Here is a 16987-nt window from a genome sequence, read left to right on the forward strand (position 1 = left end):
AAAATCAGTACTGTAGGGAAGATATAAATCTTCAAATTGAAAACAAACAAAACAAAATGTGTTTCAGGGAAGATAAATAGAAAAAATAAATAAAAGACCACACTTCAACATTTCTAAGTGAAATTTTAGAACTTCAATAAAATGATATAGCTCAAAATGTGTTCTGAAGGAAAAAAAAATAGTGCATCTGAGTAAAAAGGATAAAAGAAATCATTAGTATTATAAATACTGGAAGATGACTGAGTCATCTCTGTAAAGATTTAAGATAAAATGATCTCAAACCTGAAATTTTATTTCTAAGCAAACAGCACTTGGAAAAGAACGAAACCCAGAAATTTTCACATGGGCATAAATAGCTCTTACTTACACACAGTCTCTAAAACTTACTTGGGTATATATTCCATCAAAATTAAAATAAATTCAAGAATGAGAAAATATGGGATAAAATAACAAAGATACTAGTAAACAATAAAGCTTACTGATATATAATATAAAAAAATAAATCTCGAAATAAAATATTAAATGATCCTAATACACAAAGTGATCAAGGAAGGAAAAGAGAGGTGAGTATAAGCACTATAAGCTTATTCTCTAACGTAGGGGAAGACATAACTAAAAATTAACCCCTGATATTAATAAAAAAATGGAAGATTGAAAATGTATGTTAAAACTTTTATAATAACCACTAGAGGGATAATTAGCATGTACAACTGTTATGCTGCCAATAGGAGAGAATAGGACAATAAAAAAAGGACATCTAAAAAAGATAGAAAGGAAGAAAAAAGAAATTAACAAAAACAAAACAAAACAGAGTAAACAAAAAAAACTAGATGGTAAACATAAATTGTGTTTAATGTAAGTTTAAATAAATTAAATTCACTATTAAACAGAGACCCTCAAATCAAGTAACTAAATAGTGTATTCTAATTACAAGAATGATACCTAAAATGATGTAGCCATGAGCATGTTGAAGTAAACAAAAGCAAATGAAAAAGAGAAAGATATCAGGAAAGGACAAAGAGTAAGAAAAATTTACAAAAATATTACTACAAAAAATAAAATTCAAGTGAAGGGTAATGAGCAAAACAACTTATTTTAATTATTTCAAGAAAGATAAAACTGAATAAACAAATAACTAAAATATTATAAAATTTCAATAATATGTCTCCAAAAAGTCACTAAGCATCCTTTTACTGCTGGGTTCCACCAAATTTTTAGGAAATAGTTTCTTTCTATGTAATACAAATTGTTCCAGATCCTCATCCAATCATCCAGTTAATTACTGTGTACTATATTGATGGAAAGCCTCCCAACTTAATTTAAAATATCAGCAAAACTATGATATAACAACAAAATAAAAGTAGTACCAAATGCTAAAACTATAGTATTACTAAAAAATAGATGAAAAATGTTAAATAAAATAATAGTGGATAAAGTTTAGGGTAAAATGAAAGTAAAAAATAATAAAACATGGGGTGCCTGGGTGGCTCAGTCAGCTGAGCGTCCGACTTCAGCTCAGGTCATGATCTCACAGTCTGTGAGTTTGAGACCCGCATCTGTCTCTGTGCTGACAGCTCAGAGCCTGGAGCCTGCTTTGGATTCTGTCTCTCTCTCTCTCTCTCACTCTCTCTCTCTCTCTGCCCCTCCCCTGCTCTTGGTCTGTCTCTTTCTTTCAAAAATAAATAAACATTAAAAAAAATTAAAAAAAAATAATAACAAAACATGAAGAATAATACACTGAGATCAAATAGAGTCAACATTGGCCAATATTAGGATAATAACAAAAACAAAACAAAACAAAAAAAAACCCGAAAACTGGAGAAGTAGTGCAGAGGACAGGCTGAAAAATGAGAGAGAGAACAGATAACAAAGTCTAGGATGTTCATACGAAAAAATGAAATCCAGAGCCCAGGTTAAGATTTGCCCTTCACTAGGGGAGACAGAGATCATCCCCGGAGGATGTAAGGAAAGAAGTAGCCGTGGGGAGAATACAAGTAAGTTAAAACATAAAGCAGAAAAGCTGAAAATTGAGGGTGAGCAGGTAAAAACTCCCCACTTTCCCTTCAAAATTAAGAGAGTTTGCATTGCAAGTTTGGGGCTTGTGGTTTGGGTATGGGGGTCTCAAGAAGAACGATGGACATTTAAAGTTGTCAGGGGAAGTGGAAAAGGATGCTAACTGATGCAAAATACAAGGACGGTCCGTATTACTGAGGTTATAGGTGAAATTGGAGGAATTTATTAAACTGATTATTACTGTTATTAACCAGAAGAGATGCAATAATTGCTATTTTTAAAACTACCTATAATTGGGGCACCTGGGTGACTCAGTCTGTTAAACATTGACTCTTGATTTCGCCTCAGGTCATGATCTTACGGGTTTGTGGGATAGACACCCAGGTCAGGCTCTGCACTGACTGCATGGAGACTGCTTGGGATTGTCCTTCTTTCCCTCTCTTTCTGCCCCTCCCCATCTCGTGCTCTCTTTGTCTCTCTCTGTCTCCCTCCCTCCCTCTCTGTCTCTCAAAAATAATCATTTAAGACTACCTGCAATTCATGCAACTAAAATTATTGTGAAATAGAAGTAAAAGAAGATTTTTTCTTTGGCTTCCTTTCATTTAGGAAAAATATTTTAATGTGCTTTTAAAACTGCCTATAGCTGAGACAAAGAAAATGCTAAATTAACTGGCTCCAAAGTGGGAAGCTGTGGACTTTGGTTAGTCCAGAACAGAAGATCTGGAATTTGGCAGAGTCCAAGAAAGGAGCTGCAGTCTAAGGAAGGGGCATGTTCAAGGCCATCTCTACTTCTCATGTCAAAGAAATTCTAGAAGTCCCTGTGAAGAGGAGTGGATGATGAAATCTACGGCTCTCATACCCAACAGCTATTTTTAAGATTTCCTTTTCTGATTCTAGTTTCATTATTTTATCTTCACACCTTAGAAATTAAATGTAATAACCTTTATCAGTAATGCCTTGAAAGTAAATTGTCATCCCTCTCTCCAATTGCTGGGGCAAAGTGGACTAGAAAAAGTTTGGAAACCATCAGAGGTGATTAGAAGAGAAGGTAGAGCACTGAGCAAGAAGAAAGGTGATAGGAAGCACTGTGCACATGTTAGCTCCCCATCAAGGATGCACAGAAATCTTAAAGGAGGGATATATAATAATTATACTAATGTGATAATTGTCTGGTCATGCAGAATGGGGGATTCAATACTTAAAAAGACTTTCAGAGAAAGGAGTAATGCCAGAAGTTTGGAAACCCTGAAAGCTTTTACGTTGTCTTTATCAGGAATGATATCAAAACAAGGTATGACCTGAGTTCAAAGAACATGTGTATTCTGTGGCTGATCATCCATAGGATCATGCAGATGTGATGTTAGGAAAGGAACAGCAGTTAATGAAGTCTCGGTTGAAAGCATGCCTGAGGATACTCAGTTGTTTGTGTGACCCCTACACCTAAGAGAAGGGAAGGAGGTGTTAAGGAAGTAACCCTTTCTAAGATTCATAATAGATTTTGCCTTAACAGAGAAAAATAATTTAATTCTTTTCCCACGTGATTATTTCCTTGAATGCTATGTCTGTGAACCCGATATATCAATTATAATATGGACACATGGACACCTCCACACATTTTCCTTGGAATAGGACCCAGGTCTCTGGAAAGTTCCAGCTTCTGCAATAGAAAATATTCTGTCCTCTCATCCCCAAAAGCCTCAATGGAAGGAAGAGAAAGAATTCCAGATAATTTTTTTCTAGAGCCCCTTCACCCCTTCAAGTCAGCTGGGGTCTACTTGGGTCAACAATTCAAGCAGCAGGGCCCTTAGAGCACTATCTTTACTCTGATCCGAGCAATGCCATGTGGATTGATTTTAAGGTATGCCTATTCTTCAAAAGGCTTGATCTCTAGCTTAAGAATGTGAGTTAAGTAGGGATTTTATAGGAATTTTTTGGCTTTAGGAAATAAAACATAAGAGACCCCCTGCCTCCTATAGTCTTCTGTAAATCTCTGTCTCTAATTGTTTCTCCCCTTCAAAGCAAACTCCCGTGCACTTCACAATGTATTAGTCAAGTCTCCAACAGGCATGTGTCTAATTACCCTCCACCTTCCAGGCACAGTTCAGAGAGAAATGATTAGTCATATTTATTGTCAGGTTGTCTCTGAGAGATGACAGTTTATATCAAATCACTATGTGTCAAAAATTGAAGTGTGTGCCAAGGTGGAAATGCAATTCCCTTCCCAAAGGTGGATGAAATTCCTGCTCCACATGTGACTCCAATGGGTTTGCTGCTTAGAGAGAGGGATCTGGCCTTTTCAGATAGCCAGGCTTTCTCACATATCACCAGCAGTGGATACAGCACTACTGCATTTGCCCAAAGCAGTTTGCTGTGATTGTTCAGAGGTCTATTCCCTATCTGTCTTCTCTCCTATACAGTCTCTGCCATCTTGGAGCTCCTGGTTCCACTCCTCAATTTTGATATAGTCCTTGGCCTTCTGGGCTTTTAGTCTACTTAACATCTGAGGAGTAACTTTCTCTATCAAGCGCCAGCTTGAACTCGGCCCAACCTCTTCTTCGTACCCCACCTTAGCTGTGACATCGTCAGAAATCAAACCCTGGCTCCAGCAGTTTTGTGTACAACCTTGGCCACATCCCCAAACTCCCCTGCAACGGAAGTCAGGGTCATTCTTAAATATGCAAAAACAAAACAAAACAAAACAACTTGCTAAAAAGGAAATTAGGGAGTTAGGCTCCTCCTACTGTGCAGTTATGTTTCCAATATGTTTGTCAGTACATCACTGTGACTCATTCTCAGATAACACAGGAGAATTACAGTCACATCCTCTACTTAGAATGCCATTCTATGTGTTCTGGGGTGTCCATTCTAGTCATATAAAGAAAATAAATCACTCCACATGATTGAGTGTCCCCTCCAACCTGGATTTCATCTTTCCCCTATCATTTCACAATCCCCTAATTCTGCCTTTCAATACATATCATCAAAACAAAAAGGATATTTGCTAAAAACAGAATCACCTACCAAGATAGGATAAAGAGAAAGGAATGATACCATTTGCACTTGAACTCTTCTGACCTTTTGGAAAATGGGGGAGAGGACACGAAACGCACAATGTTTGCCAATACTCGCTCCACAAATTTCTCCCTCACTCATTTTCAGAATTCACAAGTGTTCCTATTTACTCCCTCTATTGAAATCACAACCATCCCAAAGACAGTAAATTTCAAATAAGAAAAGCATCATAGATGAGATCTATTGTGACTAAGCAGCTACTTTCAGCCTATCTGAGACAACATAGGGACCTCTAGATTGCATTTTGGAGGGTAATACTGCCATATAAAGTATGCAATTTGAACAAAGAATCAGTGGTTGAGATTCAGCAAATTGCAGGTTAAATTTTAGCATGTTCGGGCTGCTATAAGAGAATACCACAGACTGGGTGGCCAATAAACAACAGACATTTTTTTTTTTTTTTTTTTTTACAGTTCTGGAGGCTCAAAAGTCCCAAGATCAAGGTACCTACAGACCGAACGTCTAGTGAGGGCTAGCTTCCTTATTCATGAGTTTACAGATGGCTTCCTTTTAGGAAAGGATGGGTGAGGAACCACTTTGAAATATCTTTGATAAGGGCCCTAATCCTAGTCATGGGGGCAGAATCTCATGACCTAGTACCTCTCAAAGGCCCCACTTCCAAATACTATCACAGCATCACAGCAGAGATTAGATTTCAATATATGAATTTTTGGGTGAGGACAACTGGGAAAATACAAACATTCATTCTATAGCAGCCTAGGACCCATCCTCGAAGCCAGAGTTAATTCCTTCTTAATGGAGAGAGGGGTGCTCTTCAATATTACACACACTTTAAATCTTTCCATATAATTCATACCAAGACACATATATTAGGGATGCTTAATAGATCATTGTTCCTTGCAATGACTGTTACTGTTTAGTATATTTTTTATTTCTGGATTTTTGTCTTCTGTTTAGTATATTTTTTATTTCTGGATTTTTGTCTTCAGCACCTCTCCTTCTTCTACCTTACCACTGCACTAGTTAACTTTCCCACAACCTATCAGACTCCAGAAAATAATACCGTGATCCATCTCTGAGGTTGTGGTTATGAATTAACATTCTCTGCTTACCCCCCACCCTAACTTCCCAGAGAAATCAACTGGGTCAACAGAAATGCAGGTTTGAGGCACTGCTAGTGCCTCATTCTCTCAGAGAACATGCCATTCCTGAACACATGGCATAAGGTGACGGCTATTTCCTTGTGGCCTAAAATTATGAACAGTGCTGATGCCACTAAGAATGAGCTGAAAAAATATCCCAGAGTATTTTTATTCTTCATACTGCACTTGATTTTTCTAAAATGTACCGGGTAGTCCAAATGTGCAGCTCATGTGTGTTCAGCATTCTGAACTCTTGCCGTGGAAAATGGAGCTGAAATGACGTAAAGCAAAGAACAATTTGAGCGTCAAGCTTTTGCCATGTGTCTTTGAGCCACCCCGATGCCATCTGAATCATTTATAGAACATCTTATTGTCTGATGCCTAAACCCCATCATCTAAAAGCAATAGGGTATTGTTTTTTGCCCTTTGTGTTGTGAGGTTATCTAATTTCCATTCCCAGATGTGTGTCATGCTTGCTCTTTTTTTGTCTTTAAAATAAATCCATTGCCTAAAGCTAAATATACAATACTTTGAACATGACAATGAAACTATTTTTAATTTGTCCTTTCGTTTTAATTATGCTCTTGGTATTATTTTGTAGGTACAATTTGCAACATTCTTGCTGCCACCTACAGGGCAACCCTGTGCACCACAGTGATTTCCGGGGGTGGGTGTAGATTTACCTGTTTATCTTCAATTAGAGATTCTGCTGTATTTCCAACCATTATTTGTCAGCATGGATAGGAGTGTGTTCAAAATGTTTTTAAGCAATACCTACATCTTAATTTTCCACATGAAAATAAAAATATCTGCAAGATGCTCATAAAATCAGTAAATAGGACAATCTCTGCAAACATAAAGAATTCACTTGGGACGATACAGGAGAAATTCTACACAAATGTGTTCTTAATCGTTTCCATAAGTAATAAAATCAGCATGTTTATGAAAAACCTAAATACATAATTGATCAAAGCAATTTTCACAGTTTAAAATTTATTAGCTATGGAAATAGCTGATGTGAAAAGGAAGGTTAAGAGAAAAGAAAAATTAAGTTTGTTAAAGAGTAATTCTCTCTCATCTTGACAACTATTGCTAACTGCACTGAACTAACTCTGAAATGACAGCACAGAAAGGAAAATTTAAAATGGAGAGAGAGCAGTTCTTAAAACACCATTTAACACACACACACACACACACACACACACACACACACACACACACACAAGGAACAGGATGATAAAGTTTGCAATAGAACCATGGAACTCTCTTATAAATCTTAGTCCTCTATGAGGCAGAAAGAGACCAGCACTTGTGGGACTGAAAGAATGTTCTCTCTTTGAGAAGCTGGCCTCAACAGAGAGAGGTGGCTACTTGTAGAATATGCCAGTGGTATTTAAGTATCTCTTCGTGTGGATCACTCTTTAATTTCCTTAAACTTTCCATTTCTTATTCCAATATACATGCCTGTTAGAGTAAAAGCCATCATTCACAATGTGATATGGAGTTGTATGCCACTTTCTCAGTCTTTAAGAATTGCATCCCCAGGTCCTAAAACCCCAGTATTTTGAAACTCTTTTACATAGTACATACCAACATTTGAGAGTGGGAGAGAGAACTTGTATTTCTGTGGATAATCTATTTAGCCTCTTTGTATAATATTCAGTTTATTTATTGAAGAAAATAGCATTCATTAAGTACCTACTATATTCCAGGCCTGATACTAAGGATTAGGATTTAGTCTTGACTTCAAGAATACTTTCTCAGTGGGGTAACAGAAGCAAGTGTTGGGTCAAGGTCAAGTTGCCCCAAAATGTGCCACATTGGCATGCAGATTATTTCAAGCTGAAAACAATCAAGACCCAGACTCAGAAAGGAACTTTGACCTTTCCCTAATTGCCTAACAAAAAAAATTTTACATAGAAAATTTGCTCTAGGAAGAGAGTTATCATCACAAATAATTACATTATAATAGGAACTAGGGGTGGTAGACAAGGAGAAATTTTGCAAAATTTGTTAAAATTCCTCTGTATGTCCCATTGTTTCTGGATGGCCCAGTGAACATTTGATAATCAAACATTTACTCTTTTTCATCTTCTTGTGAATTGTTTTCCTTCAGTTTGAAGTCTCAGACCCTGCCCCCATTTTCTTAGTTCATGATGACATATATACCTCATTTTGCCTCATTGTCTTTGGCATCTCATGTGTGTGTGGATCCCCTCTACATAGGAAAGTAAATCTGATTTTCTTCTGTTAATTTGAGTCATGTCAATTTAATTCTTAGACCAGCTAGAATAAGCTTGATGCTTAGAGGAAATGTTTGTTTGTTTTTGTTTTTGTTTTTCCCTTCTTAACAGTGACACAAGTAGGTGCAATTGAGTATGAGTACCATTATACAGGCAGGTATTGGCACTTTGGCACAATGGTGGTGCAAAAGAGGGAGGTCCCCTGTGTGCAGGAAGAATCCCTGGAAGGCAAGGGGATATGGAAAAAGCATAAATATACCAGAAAGAAAAGACAACATAGCTTTGGCCATTCCCTTTCAGTTCTTCCTTTCCATTCCTTTTATATCTTGCCAAGAGAAGGATTAAAAAAAAATCTTAGCAGTATAGTCTTGACAGTATCAAGTAGGACCCCGGGCTCAGCACTGTATTTGCCACAAAGAAGACTCCCATTAATAATTCATTCTCAATGCTCTCTCCAGTCCCATCACTTAAAATGCAAATAATACAGAAATGTATAGCACACCAACCTTCCCCTTCACACTTTCCTGCATGAGAGCAAGAAGAAAAAAGCAACTTGATCAGCAGCATAGAATTGTTAAGTGAACTTTACCTGAATGGACATTGTGATTCCTCTCATTCTTGACCAAATATTAGATCTTCTGGGTTTTCTTTTTTTTCCCCAACTTTTACCTCTGACACTTAAAAAAGAATTGTTGAAATTAAGTATAGACTACTATTATAACATTTCAGTTTTGAAAAACTAAACTTCTTTCACATAATAAAATAAAATAGAAATAATAAGCATTTTATTTCAATAATCATATTCTTAGAAATCTCTTTATACGTAAAACTATACAAGATACTTTGATAGGTATAATATTTGAATACATTTATTCTCCATATGAGTGTTCAAGTTTATAGAGAGAAAGGAACTGCACATAAAAGCAGATAGGTTTGGCACTGAGAAATTCTGAATCATTGAAGCCTATCAACAATATCTTTAAATTTTCTTTTTGTACTATTCCTTAATTTTCACAAATTATTTTCTGTCTCTTCACTATGCATGACAATCTCCACACCAACAAATAACAATGCTGTTCAAACTCCAAGTCACTGTCTCTGGGAAATGAAGGAGGACATGAATCAATTTGATGGAAACTTTAATATGCTATACTCCCTAGCATTATATGAATTTCAATAATGAACCAACCAGAGAAAATACTGTGGATAGCAATGGAATAATCGCTCTTGGTGGAACTTCAAACACCATACACCAATACTTGCAAAGAAGACATTTAGTAATCTGGAAATCACTGAGGCATTGTACCACAGGCTACTCCATATATGTATTATGCCTGTTCTGAAATCACAGAATAAAATGGTAGAATTTACAGTGTAAATTATGAAGCCAAGAAGATCTGGAATAAATAAATCAGTGTATCTTCAAATAGTCTGGAAAAGCTTCCTGAAAAAAGAGAGAAATGAATATTTCTTTAAGAAGGAAGATGACTTGGACAATCAAAGAGAAAGAAGTGACAAGGAACCAAAGGCAAGCTGAGGGCAAAGCACAAGCTAACAACACCCCCACTGCCTCCCAGGTGGGATACCTGTGACATTCCTCAGGCACTCCTGGCTGCCCAAGGAAAAAAGAGAAGGGAAAAACAAATGGTTAACAGAGATGGGAGTCATGCAGGACAGGAGTCTCTATCAGTTTGCAACTGTCTTAGTGATTTACAAAGAAAAAAACAACCTCAAGAAACCTGTAGACTCAGTTTTCTGGAGCCCTAACATCCATAACTGTCCCATCCATAGTGATGTGGGGAACAAAGGCAAGAAGAAAATGTAGACAAAATTATTTTTTTTAATAACCTGCAGTCCATTAACAGACATTTGAGATAGGCAGAGCATAACATTCCTCCAAGAGACTTTCAACTGTCTTGTCTTAATGTTAATGCCTTACTAGAGGGAAAAATAACTTTAGATCAACAATAGCAGGGCCTCCACTATCTTATGAGTCCTCTTTAGCACATGAAAGCCCTTTGTGAGACCTCCCTTTTTCCTTACACACCACCCCCCCAACTCTATAGTATATAACAATTTTTCTTCACAACCCCGGTGCAGCTTTCTGCCCATGGGTCCTGTCCCCGTACTTTAATAAAATCACCCTTTTGCACCAAAGACATCTCAAGAATTCTTTCGTGGCCATGGGCTCTGGACCCCACCACTCCAAAACCACATCAGAAGGAGCTAGGAAGAGAAAGGACATCCAAGTAGAGGAATAGCAAACACAAAGAATAAGCAAGGCAAGTATGGGAGACAATTTGTTTTTAAAGACCCATTTTAAAACATTTTAAACATTAAAACATTAAACATTTTAGCCCATTAAAACATTTCAAGTGCACCAGTAACTTTTGTTAAATCTAGATGCCTTTGAGAATATTCCATGTAGAATGACTACTTTTCTGATAAAAATGGGAAAAAAAATTAATTGAATGTTTTTCCATGTTAAAAATCCACATAATGTACAAAATAGACATAAATGCTTATGATAGTTGGCTGTTTTCGTGATTGTCTCCAAATACAGTATTTGATGTACTATAATAAAGTTTCAGGACTGGACTTGTTTTTGAATTATTCAAGTCTAATCCCAAAGCAGGATTTTAATTAAGAATGAGAATTGGGGAGTGTTTGAAATGAATTCTGGTGAGTTCTTTCACCGATAAGAGAAAACAGATATGCAATATTTTGACCTTCTCCTAAAATTCCCCAGACCCACTGATCTCTGACTTAGATCAGTCTATTCTGATTAGATTCTGAGAATTCTCAACCAAGCATATTTCAGTAGAAATTATATTTACAGTTGAAAGAATAAAAAATATTAAATGTGCAAAAATTATTCTTTTTCTAATGTATCTAGTCAGATGGTTATTTTATTTTCATTCTTTCTTTTTTATGAAGTATGTAGGCTATGAATTTTCCTCTGAGCTCTGATTTAACTCTGTCCCATTGGTTACTGTATTGCTGCTTTCTAGAAATTCTATAATTTAGCCTCTTTTTTTGTTTTCATTTTTAATGCAAGAGTATTTGAGAAAGATTTTGTCTAACCAAGTATTTTTTATACCTTGTTATCATGTCTACTGTATTATGGAAGATGACCTTGTAGATGTGTAAAGGCCTTCTTTACAGTTGAGAATATAGTTTTAAATGTCACATAGGCATGGGCTTAACTTTTTAAAGTAATGATTACCATAAATATCTTCTTGTTTACATTGTTAAGAAATACCATATTAAGTGTGTTTTGTCCTGCAGTATCTAGTTTTGAAATTAGTGACTAGAAGTCTTTGATTATTTTTAAGCCTATTTTGTTATCTCCCATAATTTCTGACAATTATGAAAGTTCTGATAATTTATGAAAGTTACTGCTATGCTATTTGGTCCATAGGTGTTTATAACTATTATTTCTATTGTGAAATATACCATTTAACGTTATAAACTGTTCTTCATGTCAGATAATGCTCTTTGACTTAAATTCTGGCTTATCTCAAGTTAACACCAAGACTACTTTCTCTGTATTTATATTAACCTGATAGAGCTTTACTCTACTTATTTGGTGCTGGGGGAGGTTGGGGGTGGGGGCAGGGTTCTTCTAAGTCACCTTGTTTTAATAAATTAGAGTTTTGCTTTGTGATTCTATAAACAAATCATTTACCTTTAAATAAGTGAGTTAAATTCATTTATATTTATAACTATTAACATGATGGGCATGCTTCCTTTTAATATATGTTCTTTTGTGGTTTTTGTTTATATTTACTCATGAAGTATTTTTTGTATTTTATGTCATTCTGATGTTTATAAAGTTTAATATTTTAACTTATAGGGCTTACATTTTGTTTGGATAAATTTTTAAACATTTTTTTCATTTATTTACTTTGTAAGAGAGTGAGAAAGAGAAAGCAGGGGTGGGGCAGAAAGAGAGAGAAAGAATCTGAAGCAGTCTGTGGGGTCTCAGCCCAGAGCCGGATGCAGGGCCCCAACCCTCAAACTGTGAGATCGTCAACTGAGCCGAAATCAAAAGTTGGACACCTAACTGACTGAACCACCCAGGCACCCCTTGTTTGTACACTTTATGTAATACTTTTTGCCCTTGTTTTTAATCAGCATCATCTCTTAAAATAGTAAAAGAGATATCTTGCAACTAAAATATTTCGTGGATTGAATCTATTGTAATATTAAAATTTGAAGAAAAGTTTGATTGTGTTTAAATATTTTGGCTCACTCTTTCTGGAATATATTGTAGGTGTTGCTTCGTTGTTTCCTGTCACTGAACATTACTGTCAAGAAGTCTGTTGAAGGGGTGCCTAGGTGGCTCAGTTGCTTAAGCATCTGACTTTGGCTCAGGTCATGATCTCACACTCTGTGAGTTTGGGCCCTGCATCAGGCTCTGTGCTGGCAGCTCAGAGCCTGGAGCCTGCTTCATATTCTGTGTCTCCCTCTCTCTGACTCTCCCCTGTTCACGATCTGTCTTTCTCTGTCTCAAAAATAAACATTAAAAAAAAATTTTTTTTAAGTCTGTTGAAAATCATATTTTCTTTCCCTTAAAACAATAGTGACCATACATGTTTGGCTAACTACAGTTTGAGATGAAAGAGGTCACTGTATATATTAATTTATGTTTATGGTACAATAAACATAAATTTGGATTATCCCAGGGTAACTGGGCCATATGATTTCACCACCTATATACATGGCTTGATTTTTTGGTTTGGGAGCCTAAAATAGCCTTTTTTTTTTTTCATCATCTTATCTACAATATTCTTTTCCCTACCTACATTATATTTATATTTCCTCTAAATAAAGACATTTTCTTTAATTTTCACCTAAATCATGTTTCAGTATAATTAACAGTGTTATATCAGTTTCAGGTTTATAATATAGTGATTCAATAATTCTATACATTGTTCAATGCAATGATGACAATTCTTAATCAATTTTCCCTTAGTGACTTGTCAATATGTACAATCGTTCTCATATTTCAGGAAAGTTTTCTTGACTTATACTTTCAAATATCTGTTTCCTGTTTTTCATTCTCCTTTGCTTGCATTTTATATCCATCATTTTTCCCTCTAATTGCACTTTTTCTCATTCTCTTTCATTTTAAAAATTTCTATCTTTATTGTTTGATATATTGATAATTAATGACTTCCAGTTAGTCGTGCTTCCTGACATCCAGACCCTTTTGTAGTCCTCTCCCATACCGACTCTTGACTTAGCTATGTGACTTGCTTTGGCTAACAGGACATCAGCAAATATGACAAATAAGGAAGCTTGATAAACACTTGCACATGGGGACTTGCCCTCTTGAAATGCCACCATCACCATGTGAATAAGTCTAGTTTAAACATAACGAGAATGAAATACCACACGTAGTATGTAGAGAGAGGCTCAGCCATTCCAGTTTAACACAGCTCTCCAATCAAGTCAACATCTAAATTCGGGTGTGTGAATGAGCCTAGGCCAAACGAGTACAAATGTGTTACTGGGTACACTCAATTTACAGAATAATGAGAAACATTTAGTCATTGTTTTAAGCCACAAAGTTGTGGGGCGTGTTATTATGTATTACTAGATAACTGATAGAGAAATTGTGGCCTAGAAATGTGGCATGGTTGTAACAAAAGCCCAAATATGTGGCATTGGCTTTAGAATGGGGCAACAGATGGAGGCTTGAGAAGTGTAGGGAGTATGCGGGCAAGGGCTGAAGGGGTGGCAAAGAAATGATGGCAGAGACTTAAAATCAGCTGAGGAAATCCTTAGTGGCAGGACAAAAATGGTCGCCCATATTCTATAACAGCAAAACATTTGACAAACTTGTTAAATGCTGGTACAGAGAAGATAGAATTGTACCTGATAAACTAGTGGGTCTGGCTAAGGAGACTTCCTAGAAGAATGATAAAAAATGACAATTGGCTTCTTTTGAGTACATATGGTGTGACAGTGGCAGACAGAGATAAGCTAAGGAGAGAACTAATTAGTTTGCAAGAAGAAACTGGACATGAAGAAAAAACAGAACTTTCTGGGTTGGAAAATAAAACAACTTCACATTTCCAGACTTCCCAGGTGGCAACTCTCAGTATAATAAATGGCCTCAGGGTAAAGACCAAATCAAGGATATGGATGTAAAACCTCTTTTTTAAGCCTCAAAATTATTTAAAGGGATTTTTAGTAGATGCTCTCAGCTAAACAGAAGGGCTTCTAAGAATTCTACAAACATTATTTCACAGCATTCTGAGGTACCCAATATACAGCAAGGCCTATTTAGAGACTTATGGATGTGCACTTGAGGCATGGCATGAATCCATCCATAAACACAGGAAATCATTAGGATTTTTAAGGCAGTTGTATCAGTTTGGACTAAAAAGGAGACAGTTTAAAAACAAAGAGCTTTCTGGGCCTCCACCTTCCTACATACAGAAGATTTGCTGATAAAGCTACTCAGGTATTTTTAAAGAAGAAAAATCTCTGAGAATTGAGCCAAGAGCCTACAGGACAAAGCCAAGAGCCATGGACAAGATGGATTAGGAAACCATTCCAGGGAAGCAGAATGAAATCTTAATCAAGGAATATTCCCTGCCCTTATATGCTCAGCTGGATTTCAGAATTATTTTGGGCTAGTGATTGCTAAAAACTTCCAATTCTTCCTCTTTTAAGTGAAAGTGTCTATTATGGTTATACTGTTCCTGTCTCACCATTCAATGGTGGGTTTGTGGAAGAAAGTGGGGCCGATAAGCTGTATTTTTATTCTTGGGTCTTTAGACCAACAGGTGCTATATTCAAGGAGCTGGACCTGAGGGGACTTTTCTGTATCCAGAATTAATACACAAAAGCATAGCGTTTAAGCATGGATAGATTTCAACATGAATCGTCAGGGCCAGATAGTAGACTGTGTTATATTGTTACATCAGTAGCCCTCAGTGAATCACACCTCCCTCTATTCTCCTGTATACACTTCTCCTACCTTGATTCTGAGCTTACCATGTGACTTTCACTTTTGTTTTTGCTTTGCCTCGTTTTGACACTGGGACACCAGAAAATATGACATAAGCAGAGGATTAATAAGTACTGGCATATTTGACTTTCTCTTATTGAATTACTATATACCATTTCAAGAAACCTGGTCTAGACTCGCTGAAGGTGAAAAACACACTAAGAGAGAAGCCCAATTGCACCTGTTGTCCCAGTTGATTCCAGCTGCCCGCCCCCCCCCCCGCCCCCAAGACAACCTGCCAGATGAATGTAGCTATAAGAGTAGCACCAGCAAGACCAGAAGAACTGTTCCCCCAACCCACAGCATTGCAAGAAATAATCATTATTTTGGATACTTAATAACAGAATTCCTTACTCAATTTTCCATCTTCCTGTGGCTCCTTGAAACTTACTCTTCATTTCTTAAACAGTTTGTCTTTTTCTTCTGTTTGTATTCCCTAAATTCTTCCAGTATTAATCTCATCTCTTTCTCTTACTCTTTTATCTCAAGACTTCTCTTCCCTGAGTTCTTTATTTCTGATGAGTATCTTCCTTCACAGCAGCAATGGCTTCATTTGATGTTTTTAAATTCTTATTGAAATATTGAGTAACAAATTTCTGCTTTCTGGCCACATTCTGCTCTTACCTTTTGTTTTGTTTTGTTTGCAAAACTTGTGATGCTATTTTGCACATTTCTTCCTATAATTTATTCACATAGCGGTTCAATTGGTTCCTATAGTTTGAAATACCAAATTAATAGATGAGAGATAATTCAGGGAAGGGAAGGATCATCCATACTGCCTTCTATAACAATAAACTATTTTTAATAAAAAAATTAATGTGTAATTACCTCTTCTTTGCAACTAACTTAAAATCTAACTTTCATAGGACTTCTACCATCCATTCTATGATTTACTTACTCTTGTGGATTCCAACGTCATTTGGAGTCACTAAAGGACACAGCCGCTAAATTTTAAGTGCTCCATTCATTTATAGTACTTGATGTAGGAGACATTTTACATTCTACAGCACTTAAACCTACTTTATTTTATCTTAGCATTTCTCACAGTGGTTCCCACTTAGGGTGGGGCCTATTTCTAGAAGTGAGCAATGTCTGGAGATTTCTGACACCTACCCTCAAAATATATTTTCTATTGTTTCTGTTCTTTCAATGCCTCATTATCTCCCCTGTCCACAAGAGTTGTATGCTCTGGCTCTGTTGGTCCCAGTGCTTTTAAAAATATTTAACAATAACTTGGAGTTTACAACTTTTTCAGAAAACTTGTGATTTCATTTGATATGAGAGTTATTGTTTTTATTTTCATTTTTTACACATATGTAGAATTTTCAAGAGAATTGAGAAAGGAAGAACTAAGCTGCCATCATGATCTTCTTAGAAGCCCTCTCCTTATGGCTTCTGTTTTTGGCACTGAAATTAAATTCAATATAACAAACATTTATTGATACATTCTGTGTTTCAGAACTTGTGCTAAGCTTTGCATCATATACCAAAATTATACCCATCCAAAGCATCCAGGATCTGAGAATCTAGGA

Source organism: Panthera tigris, chromosome A3 (genome assembly GCF_018350195.1).
Source record: "Panthera tigris isolate Pti1 chromosome A3, P.tigris_Pti1_mat1.1, whole genome shotgun sequence".
In the NCBI taxonomy this organism is placed as follows: Eukaryota; Metazoa; Chordata; class Mammalia; order Carnivora; family Felidae; genus Panthera; species Panthera tigris.